Here is a 10,400-nt window from a genome sequence, read left to right as displayed (position 1 = left end):
TGCTATTGGAAAGTGTGTCTGTCAACCAAGAAGTGGAAGCTAATTTCTAATTTTCTATTGTACATTATAAACTGGGTGGTACGAGCACTGAATGCTGATTGGCTGAAAGCCGTGGTATATTTAAGCAATAACGCACGAGGGGGTGTGCTATATGGCCAATATACCACAGCTAAGGGATGTTCTTATGGCCATGGCCATAGACTACAACCCCGAGGTGCCTTATTACTATTATAAACTGGTTACCAATGTAATTAGAGCAGTAAAAATAAATGTTTTGTCATACGAGTCTGCTATACTAAGGCTGTCAGCCAGGGCTGTATCCAGCCACTCGTGGCATATTGGCCAAATACCACACCACCTAAAAGTATTGCTTAATTAGACAATTTTGTTGATCCTTAAACGAAATCTCCACACCTGGGACACCGGGTCATACAAAACCAACTTGCCCACTCATCAGTAGAGATAAAGACCAATACATCATGTCATGTGTTGGTCAATCAATGTCCATACAAGATACTCTCCCAAAATAAATAATTGTATTGACTCCCAACACACAAATACAATTAGGCCTGGCTATTCCTACTGCATGATTGACAGGTAGGCTTTGACTGAAAGGGGGTGCTGAAAAACCCTCTGACACACTGACATACTAAATACTGTGTGTATTTGTGTGTGTTTACTGTCTCGGCGTGTGTGGGCACGTAAACACACACACGCCAGGGGATTAAACCGACAGCAGGAGTTTTGGATAAGCCCACCCAAGCCCTCTCCACGCACACATATCCCCACAAAGCTCTCTCACACACACACACAAAGCTGACCGACATCTGCTGTAGCACCACCAGACATAATGATACAAATCTGAATCGCACTAATGAAATCACACACAATGGCATAACAGTGTTTCCCCTAGGATTTTGTAAGGTTTGCATGGGGAGTGTGGCCAATAGCGATTTTAGAGTCCCTCCCTTTTGCCTCAGAGACAAAATCTTGCTGTTTTAAAGTAACTACCCAGTGTTTACAGATTTCTATGAAATATGACCTATCATTACTTACAATATGAGTGAAATAGTTTTCCTTCCAAAAAATTGTAATGAAGTCTGTTAAAAAGCAGCTGTTCTGTGTGGGAATGGTGTGGGCGTATCCCGGCCATTAAAAATATTCCCGCTTGTAGACTGGCTAGCTCATCCTGCTGAGGAGTATTTACCAGGCCCCCAGTGTCCAGTCTGGAGTGTGAAGTCACGAGCTCCGCTAGTCAGCTACTGTGTACAACCTAGCGGTGCCAAAAGCCCTGGTCTACCCTAGAAAGCCAATGTAAATTATAATCGGTATTATGGCCCAACATTGTTTTTGTTTTTTTTTGGGGGGGGGGGCGTTTTGGCCTCTAAAATGTGTTTATTATGATAAAGTTCGATCACCACAGTGAATTATTTTAAAGTTCGCAATTTTTTGTTGTTGAGATAATCAATTAGATAGTGATCCATTCTGACTACTAAATTTGTCATCACACAGGACCATGTGCGACCAATCACGATGGGTAGGCTATGAGGAGACTGGCACCCTCATGTGCGGTCCTTGCATGTGGTATCCGGTATTGACGCCGATGTCATCTAGCAGCATTGGGTTGATTCGCTCAGGCAGGATGAAAACGACTACATCAACCATGATCCTTTGCTAGTTATGGACACTTACGGATCCTTAGCGATTTTTTGGGGTGGAATTTAGCACCATTCAGCAATATGGCAAGCTTCAAATTAAAATACTTCCGGCTTCATGCGCCATCTGGAGTTTTCAATAGAAATATGTGGATGATGTCAGCACTATCATGATCTACTGGTTTTATGGTCTATGAGTATTACCTCATACTTTATGAAGAAATAGCAAGCATTTCTATGTTTGAGGTGGGGTTTTTGAAGTGTTTTTTTGTTAAATTTATGCTTTGGCCACAAATACAGGTATAGGACGAGTCAACAACATTGTTTGGGTATGGGTTAACAGAATACAAACTTTTAAAAGTGCGATTTTCCCTTGGCAGTTACTTTCAAGCCTAATTTCCTGCAATTCTATACTTTTTTTGGTTGTCATGGGGCTGAGAGAAAAAAATGCAGTTTTAAAGCCAATTTCCTGCAATTCTACACATTTTGCAATGGCTTATGTTGTGTTCTTGTGCTAGCTGAGTGACTCAAAACAATGGGGACCAATGCCATGTGGTCCTTCTGTAGCTCAGTTGGTAGAGCATGGCGCTTGTAACGCCAGGGTAGTGGGTTCGATTCCCGGGACCACCCATACGTAGAATGTATGCACACATGACTGTAAGTCGCTTTGGTTAAAAGCGTCTGCTAAATGGCATATATTATTATTATTTATTTATTATGCCATGACATTTTTTTAAACTTTAGATTCTCCCTGACTGTGTAGTTTTTATTCTGGTGGTTGTTAGTTCTCAAAGATGATCTAATAAAAACCTATTTACTGCTCCATTATCTTTTCTACATCATTTAGATCTGGTATTAGTCATTTAAGTTGATACGGAAAACTTCACTACCCCAAAAATGATAGATATAAAGAAAATACTGCTAAATGAATATAGGGGAAACACTGACATAGGTGGCTGACATGGGGATGACAAGTGATTTCTAATGGTGTGTATGTGTGTGGTACAACGAGAGGGAGCGAGTGTGTGTGTGAGAGAGAGGGAGTGTGTGTGTGTGTGTGTGTGTGTGTGTGTGTGTGTGTGTGTGTGTGTGTGTGTGTGTGTGTGTGTGTGTGTGTGTGTGTGTGTGTGTGTGTGTGTGTGTGTGTGTGTGTGTGTGTGTGTGTGTGTGTGTGTGTGTGTGTGTGTGTGTGTGTGAAAGAGAGAGAGTGTACTGTAAAACCTTTGGTAGTTGGCACAGAGAGTAAAGACAACAGAGGGGATGGACATTTACAAAGCAATGCTTCCAAACGCGGCCGAATGAAAGATAAGCCTCAGTGTGTTAATACACTGATGAATACACTCGCTCACAGACACACAGGGCAGGTGTAAGGTTACAGGTGTAACCTTACAGTGAAATACTTACTTATGAGCCCCTAACCAACAATACGGATAGGAATAAGACAACTTTTCTGATTATTCAGTACAAACAGTGGCTGACTTAACAACCATCCGGGGTAGAGGTACATGTTATTACGGCTCATGCTGGGAGTGTGTTAGCCCAATAATGGACTAAAGGAACCCTAACGTTACTTCTTATAGTCCAATGACCTCGTTCTGTTTTGTGCTGAATTGGCTCTAGAAGCAAAAAAAGCCACATGCATTAAGGTTCTATTAACGTAAAGCACCCTACTTTCATATCATATCAAAATAATTTCACAAATGCAAAATATACTTTTTGAAACCGGGTTTCAACACAGTTGCAGCCGACAGTATTTTTCAGTGATATGTTTGTGGCCTGTCTTCTGTTTACACAGGTGTTTGGAGACGCAGATAGGTAATTAGTACAGGTACGTCTCTGTCCGTTTTCAGTAAACAAGCGCCGTAATATGGAGCGATTTCAGTGCCAACAAAAATTGTATTTGTGTTAGAATATTTAATTATATTGAAACTGAATAGATACATATTCAATTAGAATATTTTATTAAATTGAAATGTAACTTTAAAACAGAATGCAATATTCATTCAATTCAGTTCAAAATCATGAAAGACAAGTTCAATTTAGGAATTGAATGATTCAATTTAGGGTTGCAAAATTCTGGGAACTTTCAATAAATTCCCTGATTTTTCTGAAATCCCGGTTGGAAGTTTCCCGGAGTCAGGAGGGAATAAGCAAAATATCCCGAATCATCCAAACATGATTTATGGAAAACCAGGGAATTTATTGAAAGTTCCTGGAATTTTGCAACCCTAATTCAATTTGTGCATTACAAATGCAAAAAAAATATTGAATAATATTCAATATCCTAACACAAATTCAAAATGAAAAAGATCTAATACAATTTCTGTTGGCACTGAAATCGCTTCATACTGGAACATGGAAATATGGGAACCCTAAATATGGTAACCCTAACCGTATAAAGGTGTGTAGTAATTTAACCTTTAGTTTTTTTGAGAATTAGATCTTGCTGATATGAAAGATATGTTCTTTAGGTTTCCAAAACCGTACCGCAAGCGATGCGTTTTAACGTTCAGAACGAGCATCGGGGCTCTTAACAAAACTACCCCGGTCAGAAGATAGTCACACTTTATTTGGATAGTCCGGATTTTCATACGGTCAATAAACTATTGGTTGATAAGCAACTGCTTGCTAAGGTTAGGGGTAGAAGAAGGGTTGGGGTTAAGTTCAGGGTTAGAATAAGTTTTAAGGACAGGGTTAGGAGATCTGTGGATCTACAGATGGACTATCCATATAAAATGTTACCGATGATACTATTTATTGCCAATAGGCGCTAAAGGTAGTTAGCGTCTATGAAAGGGTTAGGAGTGTGTGAGAGTGCACAACAGTGGAGCTGCAATTATATATATATTTTTTAAGTGGACAGCAATTTCTGGCACATGAGATCTCATGTCGAAATATGCCATCTTTCGGTATCGGTAATACCGGGCGCTGACCGGGTTCGAACAGTCCCTGGCTTGAGTTCCGCGAGGGCTCGTGGGGATGCCACCAATCACCAACCCACTTTGACTTTTAACGAACACAGGATTTGACGGCGAGACCCGCCATTTACATACACTATACTAGCGGCACTCGCCTAGCCATGCTATCCTCGCCCTCGTGTGGGTGCAAACAAGCCAGCGAGGTCGTGCTACGTATCAACAGCCAATGCCAGCCAATCGAATAAGGGTTGGAAGCTATAGTGAGCTTCGATTGGTCACTCGTGTCACAATATCGTGGAGGATTCGAATCAAGTTCAGCTTTCCTGAACTTTAGTCCGGCCCTGATCAGCTCCCTTGCCCATGCTCGCATCATGCAACGGCCCATTCCACTTCTCTCACCTTCCTTCCATTGAAAGTGATTTGCTTCCAATGTTTCACAGAGCTTCCTATTGTAAAATGGCCAGTTAGTGTATTACTCTGGGCCTAGGCCTGCTTGAAACCATTCGGCTATTGAATTAGTATTTCATATAAAAGAGTGTGTTTTCAAGTACAGCATGTCACAAGAACACAGTGGATATACACTGAGCGTACGAAACATGAAGAACACCTTCCTAATATGGCCCTCAGAACAGCCTCAATGCGTCAGGGGCATGGACTCTACAAGGTGCCGAAAGCGTTCCACAGGGATGCTGGCCCATGTTGAATCCAATGCTCCCCACAGTTGTGTCAAGTTGGCAGGAAGTCCTTTGGGTGGTGGACCATTCGTGATGCACAGAAGAGACTGTTGAATGTGGAAAAACTCAGCAGTGTTGCAATTCTTGACACCTGCTACCAATACTCCGTTCAAAAGGCACTTAAAACTTTTGTCAAGCCCATTCACCCTGTGACTGGCACCCATGTCTCAATTGTCTCCCGACTTAAAAATCATTATTAAACTTGTCTCCTCCCCTTCATCGACACTGATCGAAGTGGATTTAACAAGTGACATCAATAAGGGATCAAAGCTTTCACCTGGTCAGTGTATTTCATGGGGGGAAAAGGAGGTGTTCATAATGTGTTGTATATTCAGTGTAGGCTGCATCCCAAAAGGCACCCTTGTAGACTGGAATAGTGCGGATTTGTGAAGGTCAGGACTGTGTATGTGTTCTTGCATACCTGTGTGTGTGTTATACTGACCCAGTCCTCTCTCTCTCTCTCTCTCTCTCTCTCTCTCTCTCTCTCTCTCTCTCTCTCTCTCTCTCTCTCTCTCTCTCTCTCTCTCTCTGTAGGTGCAGTATCCAATGAGGGTCAGTTCTCCCCCCAGCCTCAGGGCAGGAGCCTGGCCCCATGTGTTGCTACCCCCAGGAGCTAGTGCCCATGCTCAGAGTCATGGGAGGGCCCAACGCTGACTGTTGGACGATAACAGGAGCTAAACAATAACTGCCACAACAACAACAGAGAGAGCTATAGAACCACGCAACAGGGACAGTTACACATTACTACTGTATATAATCATACAACAGGAACAACTCTTCAAGCAGGAACAGCTACACAACAGAAAGGAACAACTACACTATACAATCCCAACACAATCATACAATAGAATAGTAAGTAGTTTAAAAAAATTGTAAGTATTCAGCTGACAATTGCGTAATGCATATTTATGTTCACTAAAACTTAAAACGTCAGCCAAACTGCGACTTCACATCAAGAGCAAATCTCACTTGCTGGTTTACTGGACACAAACTATTGAGCGGGAAACCTACCCACAATCTCATTAATGTAGCCGACTCTTGTCTGCTGTCATGGTGTTCTCCTAATTCACCACCAGGTGGAGTCATTGGGTTATTCTATGAAAATGGTGGCTTTTTGAACAGCCAACTCACAAATTGTATTAAAAAATATATATATCAAAACTTTGTCAGATAATAGTTAACCCCTTAACATAATAAATCAACATAAATGACAGCGTAACATATTTTTCTATTTTTACTACATATACCTATATTTTAGATGACAATTCAGGCTTTCTAGAATGCAATTTCAGTCTTTAATTTGCATACATAATCAAAGACAGAAAAGGTTCAAGATAATAATGTACTTTAAACATGCATGTGTAAAGTTCTATTGTCTGACATTTTTCCATTTATATTTATTTATTGTTTTATTGTAACATTAGAAATAATTGAGTTTGAGTCATCAAAATTGAAGGATCATATCCTTAAAATGTTTACTAATGAATGTAGCAACAATTAGGTAGATACAAAACCCATATTCAATTAAATTGTGCAACTATGATGCTAGAACACCAATATACCATACAGTAACACCAGTGACACAAAGTAACACCAGTGACACAATGTGAAACCAATGACAAACACAAGATTATTTCAAACAAATTTGATCAATTTATTGGTAATATTTTTTAATTACAAATCATTTCAGATTTCATAAAATGGGTTGATTTAATATGAACAATACAATTAGGGTTATTGGTCAAAGATTAAGACCAAAAGATGAAGCCTAGACTAAAATGTGTCTTTCATATCACAACATTGTCATGCAACCATATAAAACATGTCCACTAGAACATTAGAAACACTAACATTGAACATAAACTAAAACTGTTTTCCTAACCACACTGATACGAACATTTTGTACGCAGTAAAACATGTTCATGGAATTTGTCCTGCATTGTTCTTCACTTTTACATGTTATTGTGTCGCGTCCATCTCTTATCATCTCTGAGCCAATCGCCATTGCTTCCTAGCTGCAGATGGCTTCTTCACTAGTAGCCAGTTCACATCTGCCACTTTCACACAGTCAAGTTCTCCTCCAAGTACTTGTTTTTGTTTAAGGTAGGCTGCTTCTCAGCAGCACCTCATTTCGCCATTATCTATCAGAAGAAAACCATATTATGTGATTACAATATTGAAACAGTAATCAAATGCTAATAAGTCTTTTTAATATAATTGTTGAGGGTTTTATAAAACATTGCCGGGAGAAAAAGTTTGTGGTGTTATTGATTGTCACTGGCTTTATCGTCATGTCACTGGTGTTACCGGCAAGAACAGTAACACCAGTGGTACTTCGTGATATCTGAGTATCTGAGACACTCCGGTATCTCAACATTTTGCAGGCGTTGCCACGAGCCTACAGGTCATTGCAAAATCTCATATGCTGTTCTAGATCTGTGAATAAGAGATGGATGAATTGAGCTAGTAGATCGAGTGTCCGTTTGTATTCTATTTGGTGATGTCACCGTGTTTGTGGTAGTCGGGGTACCAGCATTTTTAGCTATTCGTTACAGGCTGGTAAAAAATCTAAAAAAGGTAATCCGGGATTTTGAAAATGAAACAACACACTTCTTAAAGATCCTATTTGGATTGGAAACATCAAAAACATTTTTTTTTTTGCACAAACAGACTCGGGTCATGAAAGTAGATGGTCAGAGTTGTAGCCATTAAAGGTGCCATTGAGCTGAAGAACCTGACGACCCTTAGAGAAAAAGATTTGATGAGCAAACTCTACGGTTTTCTAAAGAAAGATCACCCATCTCAAGAAGAAGAGTCTGTGTTTAAATCTTTACTAGAGTTAGAACAGTTTTACAAGGATCTGGTCGCCTTTCGCAGATCAAGAGCAAAATGGATTGAAGAGGGGGAAAGAAACGGCAGTTATTTCTTTGCACTTGAAACGAGAAATAAATAAAATCTATAACGGCACGCAAATGAATGATGTATTGTTAAATATTTAGGAATACTTCTATCAAAAAAACACTTAGTCAGACAACATATAAATTCCTCTCCTAAAATTAAGAATAATAATATAGTTAATGGTTGGCTACAAAGGGATCTATCTAATCCCCTCTACCTGTAAAGAGATCAACAAGACATTTCTTGACTTCATCTGGAATAATAAGTCTCACAAACTTAAAAAGTCAGTCCTCTCAAATAAAAGATCAGAAGGAGGTGTGGAAGTGTTGGATTTTGTTGACATAAATAACATTTTCAAGATCAATTTGTTGAAAAGATGTTTGGTCAATACAGAATCAATTTGGTATTTCATTGCAAACAATGTGTTCAATAAGTTGGAATGTCTTCAGTATTTTACTGAAATGTAATGATACTCCTGAAAGATGACCTGCTAAATTGGCTAGGTTTCACCAACAAGCTTTAATGTCCTGGAAAATATGTTTCCTGCACAACGTTTCCCCACATTACACTCTTTTGTGGAATAATTCAGACATACAGTACATTCGGAAAGTATTCAGACCTCTTGACTTTTCCCACATTTTGTTATGTTAGTCTTATTCTAAAATGTATTACAAAAACAATTGTCATCATAAATCTACGCACAATACCCCATAATGACAAAGCAAAAACAGATTTTTATACATTTTTGTAATTATACAAAAGAAAATGTAACTGAAAAATAACATTTACATAAGTATTCGGACCCTTTACTAAGTACTTTGTCTAAGCACCTTTGACAGCGATTACAGCCTTGTGTCTTCTTGGGTATGAAGCTACAACCTTGGCACACCTGTATTTGGGGAGTTTCTCCCATTCTTCTCTGCAGATCCTCTCAAGATATGTCAGGTTGGACAGGGAGCATCGCTGCACAGCTATTTCCAGGTCTCTCCAGAGATGTTTGATCGGGTTCAAGTCCAGACCCTGGCTAGGTCAGTCAAGGACATTCAGAGACTTGTCCCCAAGCCACTCCTGCGTTGTCTTGGCTGTGTGCTTAGGGTTACTGTCCTGTCACCCCAGTCGGAGGTTCTGAGTGCTCTGGAGCAGGTTTTCATCAAGGATCTCTCTGTACTTTGCTCCATTAATCTTTACCTTGATCCGGACTAGTCTCCCAGTCCCTGCCGCTGCAAAACATGCCCACAGCATGATGCTGCCACCACCATGCTTTAAAGTAGGGATGGTGCCAAGTTTCTTCCAGACATGACGCTTGGTATTCAGGCTAAAGAGTTCAATCTTGGTTCTCATGGTCTGAGAGTAGTTTTAGGTGCCTTTTGGTGAACTCCAAATGGGCTGTCATGTTCCTTTTACTGAGGATTGGCCTCCGTCAGGCCACTGAGGAACTCTGGAGCACTGTCAGAGTGACCATCGGGTTCTCGGTCATCTCCCTGACCAAGTGCCTTCTCCCCCGATTGCTCAGTTTGGCTGGGCGGCCAGCTCCAGGAAGAGTCTTGGTGGTTTCAAACTTCTTCCATTTAAGAATAATGGAGGCCACTGTGTTCTTGGGGACCTTCAATGCTGCAGACAATTGTTGGTACCCTTCTCCAGATCTGTGCCTCGATACAATCATGACTCGGAGCTCTACGAACCATTCCTTCGACCTTTTGGCTTGGTTTTTGCTCTGACATGAACTGCCAACTGTGGAACCTTACATAGACAAGTGTGTGCCTTTCCAATTCATGTCCAATCAATTGAATTTAACACAGGTGGACTCCAATCAAGTTGCAGAAACATCTCAAGGGTGATCAATGGAAACAGGATGCATATGAGCTCAATTTCGAGTCTCATAGCAAAGGGTCTGAATACTTATGTAAATAAGTATTTCTGTTTGACTTTATGGGGTATTGTGTGTAGATTGTTGAGGAAAAAATATAATTTAATCAATTTTAGAATAAAGCTGTAACGTAGCATAAAATGTGGGAAAAGTCAAAGTGTCTGAATACTTCCCGAATGCACTGTAACTGTAAGGAATAAATCATTGTTCTACCCTAGCTGGCATGAGAGGAATATTGACTTTGTTCTTGATGTTTTCGACAACAGGGGTAATATTCTTTCATATTAACAACTTATAACATTGAATGAGTTTTCAACACCTTTCAGAG

The sequence above is a fragment of the Oncorhynchus gorbuscha genome, linkage group LG17, assembly GCF_021184085.1.
Source record: "Oncorhynchus gorbuscha isolate QuinsamMale2020 ecotype Even-year linkage group LG17, OgorEven_v1.0, whole genome shotgun sequence".
Classification (NCBI taxonomy): Eukaryota; Metazoa; Chordata; class Actinopteri; order Salmoniformes; family Salmonidae; genus Oncorhynchus; species Oncorhynchus gorbuscha.
This window is presented reverse-complemented; position numbering follows the sequence as displayed.